This window comes from Suncus etruscus, chromosome 11, assembly GCF_024139225.1.
Source record: "Suncus etruscus isolate mSunEtr1 chromosome 11, mSunEtr1.pri.cur, whole genome shotgun sequence".
Taxonomy (NCBI): Eukaryota; Metazoa; Chordata; class Mammalia; order Eulipotyphla; family Soricidae; genus Suncus; species Suncus etruscus.
This window is the reverse complement of record NC_064858.1, coordinates 7,254,726-7,267,938: the sequence shown is the minus strand read 5'-3', so window position 1 is coordinate 7,267,938 and position 13,213 is coordinate 7,254,726. Positions and strand designations below refer to the sequence as shown.

The following is a 13,213-nucleotide window of genomic DNA, read 5'->3' as shown; positions in this document are numbered from 1 at the left end:
TTTTAAGTGTCTTTTTAAAGACTTACACAAAAGCCCAAGAAGATGAGGCTGAGAGAAATGATCGCAGGCTTTGGGAAAGGTGAAAGGCAAAGGCAAAGCAATTACAGGCTCACAGTGGTGTATATGAGCAGTGATTGTTCTTCCCAAACTGGGGGTGGGCCTGTGAGTCTGAGGGGGGCACCCTGGGGGACTGAAGCAGAGTCTGGAGGTAGTGCTAGAAAGCTTTGCTGACTAAGGGGAGGTGAGATTTTGGCTCACCCTTGTAGCCAGAAGGTGAGTGAAGGGAGAGAGTTGCATATGGAGTTAGACTGAGCATCTTCAGTTGGGTGCTTTTGCACCCTTTTTTCTCCTCACCCCTTGTAAAGTGGGGGGGGGGGGCCCTGCCTTACCTGCTGCTCTGGGCCACACTGGGACTCTTTCTGTTTAGCCTTTGAAACAAACCATGCAAGCTCAGAGAACCCGGTTTCCCCTGCAAGACCCTCTGAAATGAGATATTTTTGGGGGGTTTTCACTGAAGTTACATATGAATTGGCCATTGAAACAAAAAGTTCTAAGCCAAGATGGGAAATAATACTAATAATAAAGACAAAAATATGTAGGGGCCCCATTTCATTCTCTGGTTTAGGTGCTACTTGGAATGAAACGTATCCTGCTGAAAAAGCTAGGTGCAGGACAAACAAGGAATAGGGGGATTGTTTTAGAGATGGGCTCCTGAGAAGACCCACTGGGAGGTTTTCATTAATATTCAGCCAATAGTTCTGTTCTTTGGGGGGGGGGTAAAATGGGCTTAACTGGAAGACTGATTGGATCCTGTAGCGACTTGTTATCAATGCTCTTCTGTTTAGCCACTATCTCCAATTTTTCAGCATGGCTGTTTGCTGTGTAAATTTTTTGTTTTACCAGTATGCTGAGCTGACCTCATTTATTTCCATAGGTGGTATTGGGCTGAGGGCTTCCCCGGCTGATGGGAGCTGAGAGGATAGAATTTCACTAGCAATCCAAGTCAGCTGCTGAGTATCTGGGGAAACCTTAGTAATGACTTGGGGATGCCCACCATCCCACATAGAGTAACCCAACCAACATGGCCTGATGCATTTCTGGGGGGGCACACCTGGCAGTGCTCAGGGTCATGCCAAGGTGCTCTGGATCAAATAATTTGAAATAAAAAAAAAACAAGGGTTGGGAATAATGACATAGCAGGGAAGTTTCTAACCTTGCATGCAGCCAACTTGATTTGATGCTTGGCACCCACATATGGTTCCCTACAAGAGAACTCCAGGAGTGATTCCTGAGCACAGAGTCAGGTGTAGTAAGCCCTAGGCACTGCTAGGTGTGGCCTAAATTTTGCCCCTAATCATAGAGGGGGAAAAACAGACAATTTCAAAGATATCATTTATAAAGACAGAAAACAGTAGATGGAAAATAAAAGATTAGCATCTCCGTATTTTGAAATAAAAATACGAAACATTATGAAGTTTAAACACTGACACTAGAAATTCATGTTTTCACTTACAGAGCATATAAGAACCCAAACTGGAGATGCCAAGCATTATGATAAAGTTGAATATTCATATCTAATAAATGTTAGGAACTCAAGAATGGTTGGATATTTGCTTGACAAAGGTTTTTCCCCACAAAACTAACTGGCATACAGACAAATCATTTTTTTTTATTTTCCCTATGAAATTTAGTTGCACAGCAAAGATTTTTACAAACAATGGGTATGAGTGGTCACCCCCAGATTCTGTTTGGGAATCCCCAAATGAATCTCTGAAGAGAAGTGCAGGACAGAAAGAACAGGAATGTAAAGTCCATCTTCCATGTCACCTCATCACATTGACAATCTGGGCTTCCTATTGGAATATGCCTCCTACGCCAACTTTTGCAAATCTCAGGAAGGGAACCAAATCTTGCCTACATGGCAAAACAGACCAGCCCTGTGTTAATGTTCTGCCTTGCTGAACACAGTCCTACAATAATATGGAAAGATCCTTGTGACTCTTACCTTCTCCAGACTCATTTCCCAGAGAATGGGGTGCCTGGAGAGGCGGGTTCCTCCAATTTTTAGCCTACAGCTAGCTTCCTCCTAGGCCCATGGACCTGCCCCGGGCCTCACTGGTTCTACAGGAAAACCGGGGACAACGCTCATGTTGGCCATGTTGAGTGGATTTAGGGTTCTTTGGATAAGTGAGTGTGGTACCGAAGTGCCATGGAGTGGGTCTGGAGGTGTTCTGATGAGATGGGAGGGCGAATGAATGAAGACCCCTCGCTGTCTCTCCAAAGGGTGTTGGATTTGTTTCTGAGACTTTTTTTTTTTTTTTTGGTTTTTGGGCCACACCCTGTGACGCTCAGGGGTTACTCCTGGCTATGCGCTCAGAAGTTGCTCCTGGCTTCTTGGGGGACCATATGGGACGCCGGGGGATCGAACCGCGGTCCGTCCTAGGTTAGCACAGGCAAGGCAGGCACCTTACCTCCAGCGCCACCGCCCGGCCCCGTTTCTGAGACTTTTAATGATTTGAACCCCACATCCAAGCTCCCTAAAACTCAGCTTCATTCATGGGTTGATTCATCTATCCCCTACTTACATTTCAGAGGGACTGTGGGGATCACTTTTAAGAGCATGCAATAATCGGGGGACCAGAGCAGTAGGTGAGCAGTGAGGGCATTGGCCTTGTACACAGCCAACCCAGGTTTGATCCCAGCATCCCATGCAGTCTTCCTGAATACCACCAAAAGTAAACTCTGAGCACAGAGCCATGAGTAACCTGAGCACTGCCAGGTGTGGCCCCAAAAGAAAGCAAACAAAGAGCCTGCACTAATGCTTTTTCCTTATTCCTCCTCTTAGATTAGCTCCATCTCTTATCAGGTGGCAAGGATTGTTGGACCCCACATCATGAGATCTAAGGTGCTCATTCCCAGAGCCTTCTGTGCAGAGATTGCAAAAATGTTAAACACACACACACACACAGGCACAGACACACAGACACACAGACACACACACACACAGACACACACACACACACACACACACACACCATTAAACTCTCAGTATCTTCAGAACTGGGAGACCAGGAGTTCCATATAGCACCTAAGGCTGCACTGCCTGTTTCTAAATCTCAGAGTTTGATGGGCTATAACCAGTGCCACCTCTCAATTTTGGAGAGTGACTCAAAAGACTAATGGACAGATCAGAAATAAACACACACCAGCTGGTTGCTTTACTCCCTTTACTCCTTGTGTACTGAAGGGAAGAGCCATCAGGAATCCGTGGAAAGCATTTTTCCTTCTCCACAGTTTAGCAGCAAAATCTCCTCCTGGTCCTCTGGTGTCTCAAACACTTTTGAGGGGGTGCTGTGCAAGTCAGGGGGTTCCTAAGTGATGTTTGGGTCCCTGGGGGGCCAAGCTCAGGGCAGAATATATGGCGGTCCTTGGGTCTTGCCGCGTTTAGGACCCTGGGGGCTCCATGTGATGGTGCTGTAGGTTCAGGAGGAGCAGGGGAGAAAACCGAGGTGGGTGAAAGCCTTGTATGTGCCCTTAACCCCTTCTCATTTGCCAGATTCCCTATGTCCTTTAGTTTAAAAAAGTTAGTAGTCTTTAGTTATAAAAATTGTATTTGCTAGTGATATTTTTTAGGGAACAATTTTTTTATTTGGGGTCACACCCAGCGACACTTAGGGCTTGCTTGTCTCTCTACTCAGGGACCACTCCTAATGGGCTTGGGGTACCACAGATGAGCTGGGATGGAACTAGGGTTGTCTGTGTGCCCTGGTGGGGGCTGGCATTCCTTCTTACCTAACCCAGTAGGTAAGAGGGCTGTCCTTCTTGTGAGATGGAAAAAGACCCGTCTAAGTTTCCTTTTTTTTTTTTTTTTTTTTCCCAGACAAAAGAACAAAAGGAAGAGACACCCCTTTGGGTGGAGGGTTGTATCTGGAGAAAATATTTCCCCCTTTCTGGGGTTCATCAACATTTTCCCTCCAGGCTTTCCCCTCACCCCCAATACCTTTGCTTCCTCTTTCTTCTGCACCTGCCTTTCCCCAAGTGCAAAGCTTAAAACACCGAAGCTACTATAGCGAAATGAAGTACTGGCTTCTCTGGGGGAGGTTCAGGGGTACAGAGAAGGGGAAACAGACCGGATCAGGAGCTTCACTTAATTGTCACTAGTTTCCTCTTTCCAAATTACATCGTTGCTACAAAATCCTCTTGTACACAGCTGACCGGTCTGCCTTTACCCGGAGAGATTCTACAATCAAATGCTGCCATGGGACCCGTTTCTAGGGATCTAGGGTTATCAGATTAATCCAGGGATCTAGGAGTATCAGATTAATCCAACAAACATTTATTGAGTACTTGCTGGGTGCCAGGCACTGGGGATATTGAGGGGGAAGCAAGAATAAGGGGGGAGGACACAGCCACGATTTTCATGGTTCTAGTCCTGGGTGGTGAGGAATGCCCAGGTGGCGGGGGAGGGAGTGTCCTTAAGCTGCCCATGGTTGAAGCACAAAGGTCAACAACAGACTTGCTCTCCTGGTAAATCATGTTCATGGGCGAGGGAGACGGAACAATCACGGCAGCAAAAATTGCACAAATTTCTCAGGGATTTCCTTTTCTGCCACTGGCTCTGGGCTCCCTTCCTTGTTTTAGGGCAAGTATTTTGGACTGGGAGATTTTTATATGCTTGTATATCACCCTCCCTCATGCATCCAGACTAAAGACACAAATGGGACTCTAAGTGGATGGGCTTCGAGTGTGGATTTGGGGTCTGATAAGGGACCCCGTTCTTGGGTTCAAGAATGGTTGGTTGGGTTTGAGTGATGGGGACTGCATGTGAGAGGTCTCAGTGACTCAACATTCAAGGTGACTTCAATGACTTCTTTTTCCTCCTCTACTGGGCAGACTCAAGGACAGTTAGGAATACCCCTAAAACTCCTGAGTGTCAGCTGCCTCCATGACAACAGCCTACCCTACAAAACGTGGCACTCCACTGTGGTGTTGAGGCAGATCATGTGGACAAACAGGCCCTCCAGCTTTCTGAGGGAGCCTTTAGAATTGGAGACTCTTCCTATGAACATGTAGTGAAAATAAAAAATGATCAGACTTGAACACCAAACCCAAAGTCAATGACAACAGAATAGATATCTGTAACTTTCGTGGGAGACCCCCGACCCGCGGGGGTGTGGAAATGAAGGTTGCTAGTTATTAGTGGGTTCACTCGAGCAGAACCGACCTGTAAAGAAGAACTAGAGAAATTAGTAAGAGAAGCCTTCAAGACAATGCATGCTGTTCAAAAAGGGAAGTTTATTGTTGGGGGATCAGCTTTTAAGGGCTGAGATACGTCAGAAGGTGTTACAAGTTTTACACCAATCACAGTTACAAGCATTCATTAGCATAAACTGGGGCAGGTAATAGGGAGGGGCAAAGAGGTAGACCTGAGCACGTTTTACTAAAAGGCATAAGATTCAAACAGAGTTCTATAAATTATACTCAACAAGTATAAATAGAACATCAGCTATAATCTTAATAACGTTTTGCTAACACAAAGGCAGGTTGCTCTATATTTTTCTTTCTGGCTGGATATATTGGGCTGCTCTGAATTACTTTATTTGTCTATTTCCTTTGTCCTCAAGGCATGGGCGCCTTTGGTCACGTGGGTGACCAGATTAGGAATTACTGAGGTGTCTTTATGTTCTAGGTTTATCAGCTAGGCTCCCCACAGATATCCAATCTACAACAAGTTGCAAAGTGGAGACCAGTTACACTAGTATTCTGGGGGGTAAAGGAGGGAGATATGGGAGACATGCTAGGAACAGGGGTGGAGGGAGGACAACACTGGTGGTGGTAATGTCCCTCATTCATTGTCACTATTCTGTGAAAGATTTGCAATGCATTTTGGTCACAATAACAATTTATTAAAAAAAAAAAAAGAATTAGAGACTCTCCAATGGGGATGGTTAGGACTTTCTCAAAGATCCACCCAACTGGAAAGGGTGCCTCCCCCTTCACTGTACACACTTCAGCTTCGCCCCTCCCCAGTCAGGAATAAAAGCTTCACATAGCATAGGGATGCCCCATTTTGGGCCCTACCAAAGCCCCGATTTGGAGTTGTGGGCTCTGAACCTGGAATTCTTGGTGAAGAACTTCCCAGCCATTTTTTTTTTGCCACATCTCAGACTGAGAAACTGAATGAATGTGAGCAGGTGGGTGGCCCTGGGGACTGGAGGAGGTGTCTGCCTTGCAGTTTTATGAGACCAGAAGAAACAGCACCCCAGATTTGTCAGATTTTTTTTGGTTTTTCGGGCCACACTTGTTTGATGCTCAGGGGTTACTCCTGGCTAAGTGCTCAGAAATTGCCCCTGGCTTGGGGGGACCATATGGGACACCGGGGGATCGAACTGAGGTCCTTCCTTGGCTAGCGCTTGCAAGGCAGATACCTGATCTCTAGCGCCACCTCGCCGGCCTGGAAGATTTCTTAAAAGAAATAAAAAAGGATGAAAGGAGAGGAGAGGCAGGGAGAGACAAGGGATGAAGTTGACAGCATTGCCTGTGATGGGCTTCTTTGTCACTGCGGAAGAGGTTGGGTGCCCTCACTGGCAAAGGAATTTGGGGGACAGGGATTAGTTGGGGAGGCTGAAGAGGGGAATTGCTCTGAGCAGACACCATCATGACAAAGCTGGACCTCACTGAAATGACTCTACAGAGTGAGATGAAGTGTAGGTACAGTGTGGGGACAAGATGGGGGTTCCTCCACAATTTATGGGTCTCTGGAATCCTAGGTCCCCACTCCTTTGTGCAAGTTTCCCCTAGTCTCAGTTCCTGGGTTTTCAGGATCTGTAAAATGGAGAGAATAGCAGCCAGGGACGAGATGAAACACACCTCAGCTCCCCTGAGATGCAAGATCTGAATGGAGAGCCCAGGACTCTGCATTCCAGAAGCCCCCAGGAACTTCCAGGGGGGCCTGGTGAGTGCTTTTACCCACCAGAAGAGTCTTGAAGGGCAATTCCCACAGTTGTACTCAGTCAACACGGGCTGCTCCCCTGGACCCCACAGCACCCCAACCCCTGGATCTGTCAAATGTGGCATCTCCCACCCCACAACCATGCAGAGCTGGGGATGTTTTCTATTGGAACTTCACGACTTTTCTTTGGGCCGAGGTGGTCTTGTTCACGAGGAATGGGTGGCTTGAAGAAGTTCAGCTAATTTGGCTTTTGCCTATGATTTTAGTTTAAAACCTGTTTTTTTTGGGATTGTTGCTTTTTGAGGAGCACATTCAGTGGTGCTTAGAACTTAGATCTAAGCTCTAAGCTTAGATCTTGACTCTGCAATTAGGAATCGCTCCTGGCAGTGCCAGGAGTCTCGACGGGGATGGGATTGACCTGGGTAGGATGCATGCAAGGCAAATGCCTACCCACTGTATATCTGTTTGGGCACCCCCCCCCATGTTTTTCTTTTCCTTTTTAACCTGATGTTCCCTTCAGCTGTTCTCAGAAGGACCTGGTAATGCCTGATCCCAGTTACAAACTAGTCAACAGAAAAGTCTATTTTCAAAGCAATAAAACTAGGATGGTTATAGATCACAAGGAAAAAAAAAGGGGGGGGCATTCCACTGTCTCCCTCATCTCCATTAATCTCACCCTCCTTTTTTTTAGTGGGCCACATCTTGCATCTCTCAGGGGTTACTCCTGGCTCTGCACTCAGAAATCAATCCCGGCAGACTTGAGAGACCATAAAGGACACTGGGGATCAAACCCTGTTGGCCGAGTGCAAGGCAAACGCCTTCAAGATGTGCTATGGCTTTGGCCCCAACCATCCTCCTCATCACCCTCCTTCCTCACCATGTGCCCCCCCCCTCCAGAGGTGAAGCTAAACTTCGCTCCTGGGGAGCAGAAAGATTCTAGTGGTTATGCCCACAAGCTCATTAAGGCAGAAAGAAAGTTCTTTGCCAAAGCCAGCACAGCTGAAAAGAAAAAATTCCACTAAGTTAGACAAGAACATGACCGCAGAGTGCTTTTTTAAGACACTTGGTAAGGTAGGGATGAGCGGGGTGGCTGGGGCAGCACTGGAGGCCTGGAGTGGCCCCCTGGACCCCCAATATCAGAAAGTCACAATTGCTTTGCTCTGAAACTCTCAGGAAGATCCTGAGCCTCAAGGTTTGACCCAGCACTGACAAGACCTGAAGTTCCGATTAGCCTCCCCAAACAAGGTGAACACACGCTAGGCACTCCCAAAACCATTCTTGACATGACTCCTTACATTAACAGGTGGATGGACCAATGGAAGGACAGAACTACGGCCTTTGTGGGGCAAATCCCACAGACCCAAACCAGCTTTTCTCTGAACTAGCTTTTCCTTTTCTTACTCCCCGCACCCCACTTCCTACTTCCCACTTGAGACTGGAGGAGGCACCAGAACCCCCCAACAAGAACAACAATTTGACCCTTTTCTCCATGGTAAGCATTGGAACGAGCCTCTGCTCTTGACTAAGAAATATCTGAGAAGTGGGGGTTCAGAGCTTCAGAATTTGAGGTTTGGATGGTTCTCACACAATCAGGAAAGGCCTGTTGGGAGCAGTAGGATTTATTCTGTGTTATTTGCCTGTGACCTCACATCCCTCCCATTTCGAGTCCGTAGACTCAGACTGAGGGCAGGGGCCCCCTATTTCTTTCAGGGTTCCTGCCAATCTTACAGTGGGATCTTAGGGTGGAACACCCTAAAAATCACCTTGTGGCTTGTCTATGTGGTTTGTGCTTAGGAACATGAGGACCAATTCCCCCCCCCCCCCGCCCCCCAAATTTCCTTCTCCGCCTAAGGGAGGGGTACTTATCTGGAGACCCTCTTTCCGTCTTTACTGGTAAGTGTATTGCTTGCTCGCTCTCACTCTTGCCCCTCAGAAGATGATTTAGAAACCCACGGAGAAGCGGGGAAGGGATTGGCCATTGAGAAGTTGAGGTTCAGGAGACCCTGGAAAATTCCAATTTCCATCGCAGTCCCACTAAAAAGAGCAAAACAGAGTGAATGGTGGGGGATTCTGGGGGAACTTTCTTACCTGCCTCTAAGACTACTCTGCCATCTCCTTTCTTTAGGGGAGTTCTGTTTCCCTCCCTGGACATTTGAGAATGGCAGTCCTAGATGTCTTTTCTCAGCCTTTGTCTCAGTCTGCCCCTGACCACTGCCTCTCTCTCCAAACCCCTGTTGGATGTCGGGGAGCTCAGTGGTCAGCAACCTCTCTTTCTTGAAACTTCCTCCTCCTCCTCCTTCCATGATCTTCCCTTTCTCTTCAGGTCCCAAATTTGTTGCAGAATCCAGGAAGTGGGGGGGGGGGTTCCCTCTGAAATAAGCTTCTCCAGAATTGAGGTCCAGTTGTCAGTCCTACTACTAAGATACACTTTCTTGGTCCTACCTGGTGCTTATACAGGTCCTGGGTATTGAAGGGACGAAATGGGGATCCCTCCCACCTCAATGTCTTCCTCCTTGAACCTTCGCTTCAGATCTGACCTCAGTTGTCCCCCAAAGTCTCTCCACCTCTCTAGGTTCCTTGTCAGTCAGTCAGAGCTTCAAGCCCACCAGATATGGGTGCAAATCAAAATGTGAGGACCTCCATGTACCCCATAAGTCTTCTTCTGGGGCCAGGTCCTCAGGGGGGGTTTCTTAGTGTGCTTTTCTGGTTCTCCTTTTTAGCTGCCAACGGCCTCTTTTGAGCATGTCTGGACTATGCTGGAAGATGGGGTGTGCTGGCTTGGGTTGGGGTGGAGTGGCTCAGCTACCAAAAACCTGATTGGGTAAGTCAAGGTGTCAGTCTCCCGGACTTCAAGGAGCTCACATTCTAGGGAGGACACTGGGCATGCCAGCATGAGGGGACCCGCACCTGGTGACCAGGCTGGGTAGGAGGAGGGTTGGGGTGTGTGGGGGTGGGAAAATCAAGGGTATTTCTGTCCTTCTTGCCCACCCAGATAGACTCACAGAGACCCTGAGGAGTCCCAGAGCAGTCGGCTGAGTTTTAGTGTGAGGGCTTACTTTGCCATGTGGGCCCAAGTTCCCTGGGATTTTGGGGTGCATGCTCCTCCCTCCAAAACCCAAAAAGACAACATTGAAAGAGGTAGACGTCTGAACTTTCTCCTCTCTAGATCTCTGCATCCACTTAGGAAAGACACAGATAGGTTATTTTATTTATAGGTGTTTGAGGGAATATTTTCACACCCCTCCCACCCTAACCCTCTCCCTTCCTACTCTCCTCTGCCCCTCTTATTTTTTCCTCTAAGGAAACTGTGGGCTCAGAGAAAAGTGCCTGAACTTGAAGTGTCTGAACGGCTTGATATTAGGCCCCTTAGAAATGGGGTTACATCTGTGGGTTGCTCGGGGTGGGGCTGGAAGAGGGGAGGCACGCCCTGTTTATTACTCCCCAAAAGAAAGAATTCAGCCTTTCCATAGGAGCTAATGAAGTTGGGGGAAGCCCAGGCCTCCCATTTCACAGAGGCTCGGGCTGCCTTAGGCTTGGGATCTCTCCATAGCCCCATGGCTGGGCAGAAATGAACAAAGAGTGGGTGCCCCTCATCGGTGGGACCCTCATGTGTGGCCAAATTCAAGGGAAATTCTGATCCAGTTGAACGTGTGTAGGGCTATGGGGAGGTTCCCCACACCTCTCTCCTCAGGCGTTTAGGGTCCGCTTTCGCTTTATAAAAGAGGAAACTGGGACACAACACAGTGGCAGTTTCCAAGTGTGGGTCTATCTGGGGGAAATTCTGCAAGGTGCGACCCAGTAGGCCTCCCAATTTCTGGAAGACATCAGGAACCCCTTTTCCCCACCTTCTGGCCACTTTGCACTGTCTCCTCCTCCTAAGCCTCCCCATTTTTTTCTTTGAACCTCCAATCTTTCATTTTAGGTAGCTCCTTTCTGCCCCACCTTGGGGCTGGCAGGGCACAGGAGGGAAACTCACTTTCCTTGTCAGGGTGGGGCATGGGGGCTCCATGCCAACGACTCAGTCTTATCCTGAGATATTTGAGAAATAAAAAAGCTGGGCCCAATCATGCAAAGAGGCACCTGGGTGAGTCCAACATCCCTTCTCTGTTCTGTGATAATTCCTGTGCCCCCGCTCAGTCTTGGTTCTCCCTCCATGGGGCATAGGGAGCCCCAACTGGCACTTGAGTGCTGTCACTTCAAGCATCACCTGGCTGATGTCTAGAGCCACCTTCAAGGTTCCTCCTGAGCTGTGTGGACCATTCACCGGCTTCCTCTCACACTCTAGAAAAATCAGGCCTAGTGCAGTAGGCTCTTTCCCAATGTTTGTGTTGCTGAGCAGGGCGAGGCCACTTTTAGGGGACTCTGGGGATGGAGTGGGGGGGGGGTATGTGTTTCTGGATCAAGTAGAGAGTGGGCTGCAGAGTCTGTAGCTGGGGGCCCTAGAAGTTCCTTCACTACCCCCCCCCCCCCCCATGAAGGATTGCCTTGTTATCTGAAAATTGCAGCCTCTGGGTTGTCGTTACTTCTGTTTTACTCCCCTTGAGAGGCAGACTAGACTGCCCACATCTGGAAGGGGTCTGTGGTTGCTAAGGAAAGGATTGCCTGAGGGGCAGAAGGGGGATTCTGCGGGAGGATTGAGAGAAGATTCAGCAAGAGAGGTGGCTGGCAGAAACAGGGAGATGTCAGGGCAGCGGATGAGAGCTTGCTTAAAAGGTTAGCCGAGATGACTAGGGGGTATTATTAATAAAGCTTTATATCTCCTGAAACTCGACTGCCTGTGGATTATATATTATTCCTCCAGCTGGAGGAAGTTGCAGGCATATGGTCCGTTTCGGCCAAAAAAGGCCTCACCCATCCCGCTATCTCACCATTTTCCACCACCATCTAGGACTCCATCCTTAATATGTTTTTCCAACACTGAGGGTCAGGGAATGGTTGTCAGTAGGAACGCTCTGGACGTACCTTACGGAATGACGGGTGTTTGTGGGGGTTAATTGGGGTTCTTGAAAAGACAGGAGGAGCAGCAAAGCCAAGAGACACTCCTAGGGGTTCACAGGAAGGAACAAGTTCTATTTTTCAAGCTTATTGGCTGTAAGGCTGTGAGGTAGGGATAATTGGGAGGTTCATCAATTCCCTGCACCCTGTTCAGTGTTGGGGAGCCCCTCAATCCTAGGAATAGAGCACATCTAATATTTGCAGCTGACTATGTGATTCCTGTGTTCATAAAAGAGATGCTCTGGATTGGGGGACCAGATCCCCACACCAACAGGCACCTGAAACTCCCCAGCGGAGAAGCAGCCCCTGGCATCATTCATGCTGCCCACATCCCCTCAGGTTGCACTGATCTTCCCTCCCCAACCAGCCATCATGCGCATCATCATCCGTGAATTGCTCCCTGAAACCCTTTGTAGGGATAGAGGCCATCTCAGATATTAAACTGATAAGAACAGATACTACACTTGATCTTAGCCCAAGGCCGAGAAGCGATGAAAGGAAGGGTAGAAAAGGTGTCTTTCTTCTTTGCACAAAGGCTAATAAGGTACCTCACACCCAAGCCCAGATCCATCAAGGCAGGGAAGTCTCCTTGTGTTTTAGGGAGCCAAGGCCAGTGACCCCAATCCTTCTGTTCCCTGCATCCCTATCTTCTTCTGCTAGTTAGAAAAAAAAAAAATCCCCAGGAAGCTGCCTCAACATTGCAAGAGTGAAGATTAGAATATATCCTAATGCTTGAATGTATTTGGGTCAATTAAAACTGTATTGAGGTGCCCCTCCCCACTTTACCCACAACTCCTCTTAAATGCCAGAGATGAGCTGGGAGAAAATGTAGCATCTTCACCCCTCTTTTCTCCTACTCTATCATCCTACCTTCTTTCTGCCTCCTCAAAACTCCCAGCCCTCACACCTATTGAAACACAGAACTGGGGGGGCATCCTATTTTCACCTCATCATGTTTAAGATGCTGAATTCCTGGGGGGGAGTAGATGCAGGTGGGAGAACCCTTCCACTTCAGGGCTCCTTGGACACCCCCCCTCCCTGGCTCCTCCCTCAGAGGTCTCAATGAGCTTTGGTGGCATGAAGAAACTGAAAATCTCACACTATATGACTGAAACTCAAACACAATCACGTATGTAATCAAGGTGTTTAAATAAAAAAAAAAAGAAAATCCCACACTAGAGGGGCTTGGAGACCCCATTTGTTGTTTCAAGAGCTTAAGGCACTAGGCTTTCTAGGAGCCCTCCCATCTCCACAGGAAGGGGGAAA

At 48.2% G+C, this 13,213-nt stretch overlaps 1 pseudogene; it reads right to left on the bottom strand.

Moving 5' to 3' along the window:
• Window positions 1-12,335: 12,335 nt before the first annotated feature.
• Window positions 12,336-12,440, bottom strand: LOC126023331 (uncharacterized; annotated as a pseudogene).
• Window positions 12,441-13,213: the final 773 nt, after the last annotated feature.